Here is an 8,798-nt window from a genome sequence, read left to right on the forward strand (position 1 = left end):
TTATTATCAGACGGGAGTAAAACGTTATCGTGCTATTTTATACCGGCCAGCTGGCCACGACGGGAAAAGAGAGGATGGAGGAGAAGACAGCGGAAACAAAACGATACTATTTGAGGAACCTTCCTTCCGTAGATTTTAGCATTAAGTTTTCGTTGTGATTAAGGTTTAAACTGTGTTTTTATGTAGATTTCTCGCTTTAGATTTATCCAAATATAAATAATGATTGAAAAAAGACATTAAAACATTATGATTATGACTGACATAAATGTAGAACAGAACAGAACAATGTTTATTTCGTATTAATCAGTGCACACAATATTCACAATGATTTAAGCCAAAGATGACCCTTCATCTTTGATAAATTGATTGCATGGCGATTGGTTATAAAATGCGTGAAATTCTGAACAATAGTCAAGCATTTGAGCAGTTGACATTAAAATTAAATAAATATGGTTTTAACTATATTTCTATAAGATGTCTTATGTATGAATATGTACGTAATGGTATTAACACAAATGTGAGAATAAATATATTATTGATAGTTCATTCACAAGCAATATCAGATTATAATCTAATTAAGTACATTTAAATATGCAATTCAGTGAAACTGTACAATATGAAATGTTCAATATGAAATGTGCATTATGTAAATATGATCGGTAAGAAAACAATAATTAGTTAAACAGTTGATCATTTTTTTCTTAATTTTAAAGCTCGGTACACAAAGATGGATACGTTATGTAGTATACGTTTATTTTCTGACTGTAAACGCTCTATAGCTGTCAATATAGAGGGTTGTTGGCGATAATGTATGTAATTTTTTCTCATCTCAACATACATCTGGCATTTAAAAATAAAATGAAACTCGTCTTCAAGTACATTACATATATGACACAATCTTGTTTTAAAAGGAGTTCTATTTCATCTACCCACTTCTGCGTTCAATCTTTCTGCGCTCATTCTTAATTTACGCGGTGCAATTCTATATTTTGGAATATCAATGCAGTTCAAATAAGACTGGAAAAAGAATTAATTAAAGAACTGTAAAATATTGCCCTTGAAGAGTCATCTTTCAAGGTTATGAATAAAAAGGGTTAAATTTGTTTATCGAAGAGCTTTAAATTATGACCGGTTGTAATATTTGTAATTTTTTTAAATATATTTTCAAACGGAATATTGCTTTTCTTGCTTGTCCAGCAAGTGTTGTAAATGTTGTTGCTTGCATACAACTGTTGTAAAACATACGCTGTGTAAAATTGCTGGCTATTTGAACAAATGCTATCATACTAAAACGTAAATAAACTGGAATTCTGCCACCTTTTCGGAAGAGTAAACCTTTTTGTTTTGTTAATGGCTTTAGCGCCTTGTAAATGTAAAACCTCTTCTAAATCATTGATATTCATTGTAAATAGATACGGCGAGATTTATTCACCTTGCCGTACGCCTAAACAGCTTTATTATCAACCTCACACTTGTTTTTTTCTCTTACAATATGATCAAAGGTTTTGGAAAAGTATATACAGTTATATAGCTTTTTGTTTTGACTTATTGATCAACCAATATAATGCAAAAATATTATCAATGGTTCCAATGTTTGCCCAAAATCCAGCCTGGGATTCAATCTCTAAATGATATCATTCTGCCCATTCTGAAAGCCTCTCATTATTCAAACCTGTTAAAAATTTACCCAAAACGTTTACTATGTAATTCCCTGAAATTAATAACCTCGTCAACGTTTTCCTTTTATGAATTAGAACAAAAGTATAAGTTAAGTATAAGTTAAGGTGCTAGAAGTTGACCCGATATGGGATATACGGTGCAAAGAAAACCATACCTAGAGAAACAGAGAGATTGTGATCTTACACTGAAACATATAACTTACCTCTATGACTTCAGAAGTATATTATGTTTATATACAAATTAATCATAGCAGACTGTGATCTTTTAAGGACTTCTGTGTGATCATTTTAGTTATAATAACCGTTGTGCTTATCAGCAAGAGGTATCGGAAATGGCTAAAGTTAAATACACAACAGTTCTCCCCTTTCAAATATGAAGTCATAACATCATATATATCTAGACAAGCCATATACGTTCGTATGTCGCCTAGTATTCTTGTACTCGACATGGTAATGATATCCTGACAAGTACAACGCATATCGTTGAGCACGTGCCGCGGCGGTAACCGGTATATTTTACAAGGGTTAAAAATCGAACTGAGCGGCTGGTAATCTGTCACTAGAGTAAAATGTCTGACATACAAGTACGTAAAAAAATGTTTTACTGCCCAGTAAATCCCTAACTCTTCTTTGTTTATTTGCGCATACTTGCGTTCTGTCTTTGAATATCATTAAATTAAACTATGTCGTTTTAAAGTTTATCTCAAAAGTGAGACAGTTTAATAAGAAGTGCCACTTTATATAAACTGCCCGTACTCATTCAAATTGGTGTCTGTCATTCTGCAATTATTATAAAACAGCCGAAATCTTTATCTCATATTTAAAAGTATGTAAACATATATGCATTCAAAAGTTCAAACTTCCATAGAGAAGGTGTCGAAGCACGTACACAAATGTCTAGTGCACAGGGGGCACAGAGAATTGTGATGACGTCCCGGATGGCACATACTGTAATGGACCCCAGAGACGGAATATATGTAGGTCGATGCATGTGTCACTAATAACATTAATCATTATTTTGTCAATCAGCGACCATCGTCGTTCAATTATATCAACACAAATATCAGTTTTGCATTATCAAGTTAATGGTTTTCAGTATATACATTGGCGTTATGTCTGTATTGTTTTGTTTGTTGTGTGTTGTTGTGCACTGTCTTTGTGGCCTTTATACAGAATCATTGTATGTTTATTTTTTATTTTATTTTTTATTCACTTATTTTTTTATTTTATTTTTTCTATTTTGTTTTGCTTTTTTGCGGGGGGGGGGGCTCAACAGCTTGTCTCTGTAAATTTTATTGTATTATTTGATACATTGTGCTTCAAAAGGTTGATAGATGGTCTGTTTTTCAAAGATATAGGCTATAATGAGTTTTGTTATAGCTTTAATTGATAACATTAACTTTCTTGTTTTCAAAACTTCTACGTTGGCCATAACTACAAAAGGGATCCAAATGGATTGTGATACACATATTCCTATGAATTAGCCAATTATAAGATTTATTATTGATTTGTAAATCGTAAGTCATCTTCATCGTCATCATAACATACATAGACATCAGTTTTGTGCTGTCAAGGTCAATCAACTATTTATATTAACATGTATTATCATGCAGATTAGTTGCCTCCGTCTGTACCAGAACACCCAGCAAAAATAATGTGCCTTTCATCACAAAGGCAGGTTAGTGGTTTTAAGAAATACAAGAGATAATATATTTGCATATGCAGTCTGTTGTCTGGGCACCGGTGTTATTGTATTGTCCTTATTGATGGCCATTGTAGGATATGTCCGTCAAATTAATGTTTGGTGTGCTTATCCTGTAGAAATGCACATAAACAAAGTCAAGATATGTTTGATTAAACGGCTGTAGTTGTGTTGCTAAATCAACGCTAATTTCAGTATTATTAATCAGTATTAGGAATGTCAGGTTTTCAGTATATGATAGTCCATTGGAATAAAGAACGATGTTTGGTTTAAACAGTATTATAAAAACAGACAATTCAATATATAGAATGCAAACAACATTTAGGATAATCAAGCTAGTACAAGTGAAAATGCTAGCTAAATTAGATGAAAATTGTATACACGAAATGTAAAGGTCTCGTTTCGGTCGTTGTTACACGCTGCTTTAAAACGTTGAATGGTTGGTTAAAACTACGTGTAATGAAGTGTATAACAGTTACAATTTTGGATAGTGTAAATTATTGTGAATCGTATTGCAAATTGTTATGAAGTATGCATTTGAGAAAATAACTGATAATAAGCGTGTAACGGGACATGAACTAAAGCCAACAAGGATATGGTCGATGGTGGTTTGTTTTAATTACGTTGATGATGGGTTATAATATTGATAAATGTTTGGTAACATTCGGAGTCGAGTTTGTTTAGTCATATGCCTCTTTTGAGCCCCTTGTCTGTTTCAGCTCCTGTGAATATCGGCTTGATAGTTGGTATAGTGGTAAGGGTGTTTGCAGCCTTGGTAGTGGTTGTCATCGTAGTGATCTTCCTTTGCCGAAGACACACGAGCAAGGTTCCACTTATGTAAGTTGCCACTGTTATTTAGGTTCTGTGCTTTTGTATTCTCCGAAGTATAATAAGAGTAATGAGGTAGCCTTAGTGTTGTCAATGGTTCTGTTGCCATAGTGTTAAAATGTCCGTTGTTCCAATAAAATGATCTTAAGTTTGTGATAAACTTATTGTTTGAAAAACTTCTCTGAATTCAAATGTTACTTACTTTATGAGTTCCATTTTTTATAAATTCTGAACTGAACTAAGTATTTTGTTTATATTGAAAAAATCTTAAAAACATTAATGCACTGACTATTAATACGGATAAGCCCTGTCCTGTCCGTCTGTCCGTCCTCCCATTCGTTTTTTTCTTGATAAATTACAAACAGATAAAGATATGCAATTTATTTGTATTCTTGCAATACTAATGGTACGCGCTTAATTGATCAAACTCAAGTTATGTCAGTTATGTTTCTATAATTGCCCGAGTTTGACGAAGGACGAGTCCACTATTGAACGAGTCAAACATCTAATGGCATCTTTTACTGGTCCTTCCCCGACCGCTTCAAGCAATTCAAAATTTGCTTGATCACATGATATTTTTGCATCTTTTTTAAGTATTGCAAATAAATATTCGATCCTTAAAGTGCTGAAGAACATTTAATACAACATGAAGTATCTCAAAGCAGATGTGCATAATCTAAGAGCAACATAACATTCAATGACCAATATTTGAATAATTATTCCGGTTGACTTATCACAATACTATCTGACCCATATTTTAAAATTGTCCTGGTTGGCTTATCACATGTCTTAAAATGGTCCCTCGGTTCAAATATTCTATCATTCGGGGTTCTTATCATATGTTGTGATAGCTCTAGTTTGATTGCAATGTGCTTTGGAAATAAAGCCTAACATTTGAACAAATTTTGCGAAGTGTATCTATAAATTAAGCATGGCGGTGATTCAATTGATTATGTGTCGATTCAACCAACAGTACACGGTACGCACACTCGTATTTAATTGCATGGGTAAATCTTCAGCCCTTCTGCCAAAAGAAAACAGTTGGAAATATTCCATGTTTTGTTACTTTTAGTTGTGCAGTTCCTATCACAGTTGCGTTATTTCTTGTTTGTTTCAGGAACAGAGAACACAGTATTGGGATCGAGAATAATACTGACTCGGTGATTAAAGAAACTATATTAATATTCATATAGATGGGAATAAAGAAAATTGTTCATTCATTTTTAAATTAAGAGACAATTTGGTGGTATCTGCCTGGAAAAAAATATGCTTAATTGGTCAAAGATCACATCATTCAAATTGAAGTGTATCAGTCAAAGCATGTTGTTTATCATAGCATAGGAAACAAAACATTGACACAATGTCCTCATAAGACATATATATCATACTTTCTAGCATTAAGCAACGACATTAACGTTCATAATCACTTTTTGATGACTCTTCACGATATTCTTATACATCTATCAATTCTTTTTAGTTTTAAAGTTTACGTATTGCCATGTTCAACGATAAATGTGTAGGTATTTCAAAGTATTGCTTTACAAACTGTTCTTCAATTCTTAAACGATTTAAAAATAAAATAAACAACATCTAATCACCAGTTATTTTTTCAGGTATCGAATGAAGATGGCATTCGTTTAAACGTCTACGAAAATGTAACATCAGGTAACACCATTTGTATACAATTTTTAACACATCCGAATTACTTATGCATTTATCTTCAAATTGCTTTTACCTATGACTCATAATGTTTATTTACAGAAAAAATATTAATATATTCATTTATTTTCAGAGTCAAATCAAATAACGTACCTGGTTAATTAGATCTGAAATGGCGGGTAGACTGAATGGCGGTCGGGAATCGTCTATTTTCACCATATATAACTAAAATGTTTAACTGGTACAAGTAACCAGTCAGATGGCAAATGCGAATATCACTGTTTGACCTTTGCTTTAATTTTGTTTTTAGACGTCAAAATATTGTTTTCACAACAATTTCGTCTGAGGTGAACATTATTTATATAGCCATAGTCTACAAGCCGATGCTATCTTATACATAAAATACCTTTGGCAAATATCTCGATTCGCTTCTTTCTTATACATCGAAGGATGTTCAACAGCATTTAGACATTTTTATCGTTAAATAGTATTTTATAACTATAACCCTTTCATTGTAAAACTTAATTCAGAAATAGTTTTAAACATTGCTAAGCCGACCTTTGTCAGATGGCTGTTTTTGAGAGCTAGCTGTGGTACTCCGGCTGGATTTGATCATTTCTATGATATAATTGTATCCGGTTGTTGAGAACTTGAAAAAGCTTAATCAGTTTATAGAAGTGTACATTCTTAACATAATTTAATGTCAATGTAAATATGTATCATATATAATGTATGAGTAAAATCTGATTCCCTCGCGTTGATTCCTTATGTTGCGGGCGTATGCTACACCGCATCAGGGCTCTCAAATTCATATTTTGATATTTTATATCATGCTGATTAATTTTCCTTATCTTATAAAACAGGAAACAAAGGTATGCTTAAAACTCCTGGTCAAAAGTACACTACAGTGAACATCTCTGTAAGTGCATTTCAATAAGCATTAACCATACACTGAACGGTTTCCGAATTTAGCTCATTATATTTAAAAGTTACATTTGACTTCAAAGGTAAATGAAACAAGTTATTTTTCAGGGCTATACGTCTGAACAGGATTATAAGCTTTGCTTTGATCCAAAGCCCGAAAACGTCAACCAATTTTGGACAATGGTTTTTGCTGAGGAAGTTGACACTATTGTTATTTTTGCTGGGAGTAAAACTCGAAAGTTATTACCAACAATGTCAATTGTTGTTTGACAAATATAGAAAAAAATGTCCACAATGATGCGTTCAGATTCTTTTGGATTTTTATGTATAACTGAATGGGGGTTCTGCAATAGATTACAACTAAACGGCCATTTTCATAATGCGTTGTCATTTAGATTTACAATAGTGATTTGGCTGTAATGTTCCTCCCAATGATCCCTTTCCTGAACAGTATTGTGTCGATTACATGAAGAACACAACCAACCGAAACACATCAATAAATGTTGAATGAATGTATTGTTCATTATTTCAGAAAGAATTACGGTATTGGCCAATTATTTTTAACGAGCCAAAGAACTACAGACATGTAGATGTGGAAGTCACATATCTAAACACACACTCAGCTTATACTCATATGAAAATGAGCATCTCAAACGTAAGTAAAGTAGCATGATATTTTGTCTTCTGTTTATTAAGTTGTCATTTATATATACTAAAGCATCCTCTGATCTGTCATTCTATCTATAGACATATTTAGTATTTACACCAAAAAACGAGATTCAAAACGATGATTTATCAGCAGTTATGTGTGTGGTACGTGAACAGCATCGACATGTGAATTTAAAAAAATACGTTTATCAGCAGTGTAACCATCGCTACATCAAATAACGATAAAATATGGATTTTCTAAAGAAGTTAACTTATTGTTACTTTCAGAGGAAAACGACCAGGAATATTAACCACATTCAATGCGCGCCAGTCTCCACGTTCAGTTCAGATGGATTCGTTGACCTTGTTAAATCTGTGAGATCGAACGTAAATGCAGGACGTATTCTCATACACTCTAGGTGAAACTTTAATAGAATGTTCATTTTATGTGTTCGTCGTTATCATTAAAGGTTCTTATACTGAAGATAATCAACCATAAGATATTCGATAAGTTTTATATTGAACAACAAATGCATCTTTATTTTATAGCGAAGGACTCGGATCAGCCGTTCCATTTGTTGTTTTGGATATGTGTTTGCAACAGCTTACAAATGGCTCTTTGACAGAGAAAGTTGACGTGTATGAAATGTTAGTGAATATTGTTAAGACCCGCAAAGACCTTTTGCCCTCACAGATTAGTCTGAAGTATATGTAATAAGAACATACAAAACTAAATGATGACGTTCATCCTCTTACACATGACATAAATATAAGCAGGTGCAAGAGGAAAAAACCCATACAACAAACACGAAAAGTAAAATGGTAAATAGCCCCAAGTACACTCATAAAGTAACATATACACGCAAAATTGATCTAGTTTTTTTACTACAAATCCAAAGCGATTACCGTATTTAGGTAAGTATGTTGTTTTCAAAAAAAGAAACTCATATTAATGTAGCAAACGTTTATTCTGTCTTCCTGAACCGTATGCAGGAGTTGTCCCATTTTAATAAAACGATGCAAAATACCAGTACAAGTACTATTCCAAATAATCATGTTTAAACTGACTGGTACCAATCCCAAACGCACAACCAATAGTTGAAACATAGCACTACAAGACGTCGAATACGAATTCAACTACAAAATATTACTTGTATTATGATGCTACGGCCATTGTAAAAACATTCCGCAATGTATTATCAATATTATGCAATTGATCATTCATTTCAGGAGTTGTTTATCCTAACACATGACTGCGTCAGACATCTTGGTAGTTGTGACTACGAACTACTTCGAAGTTCAGGTAACACGAGTATATTTGTTATATATAAAGTTGTTTTATTTTGTACATTTTCCCC

Source organism: Mya arenaria, chromosome 6 (genome assembly GCF_026914265.1).
Source record: "Mya arenaria isolate MELC-2E11 chromosome 6, ASM2691426v1".
NCBI classification, from domain to species: domain Eukaryota; kingdom Metazoa; phylum Mollusca; class Bivalvia; order Myida; family Myidae; genus Mya; species Mya arenaria.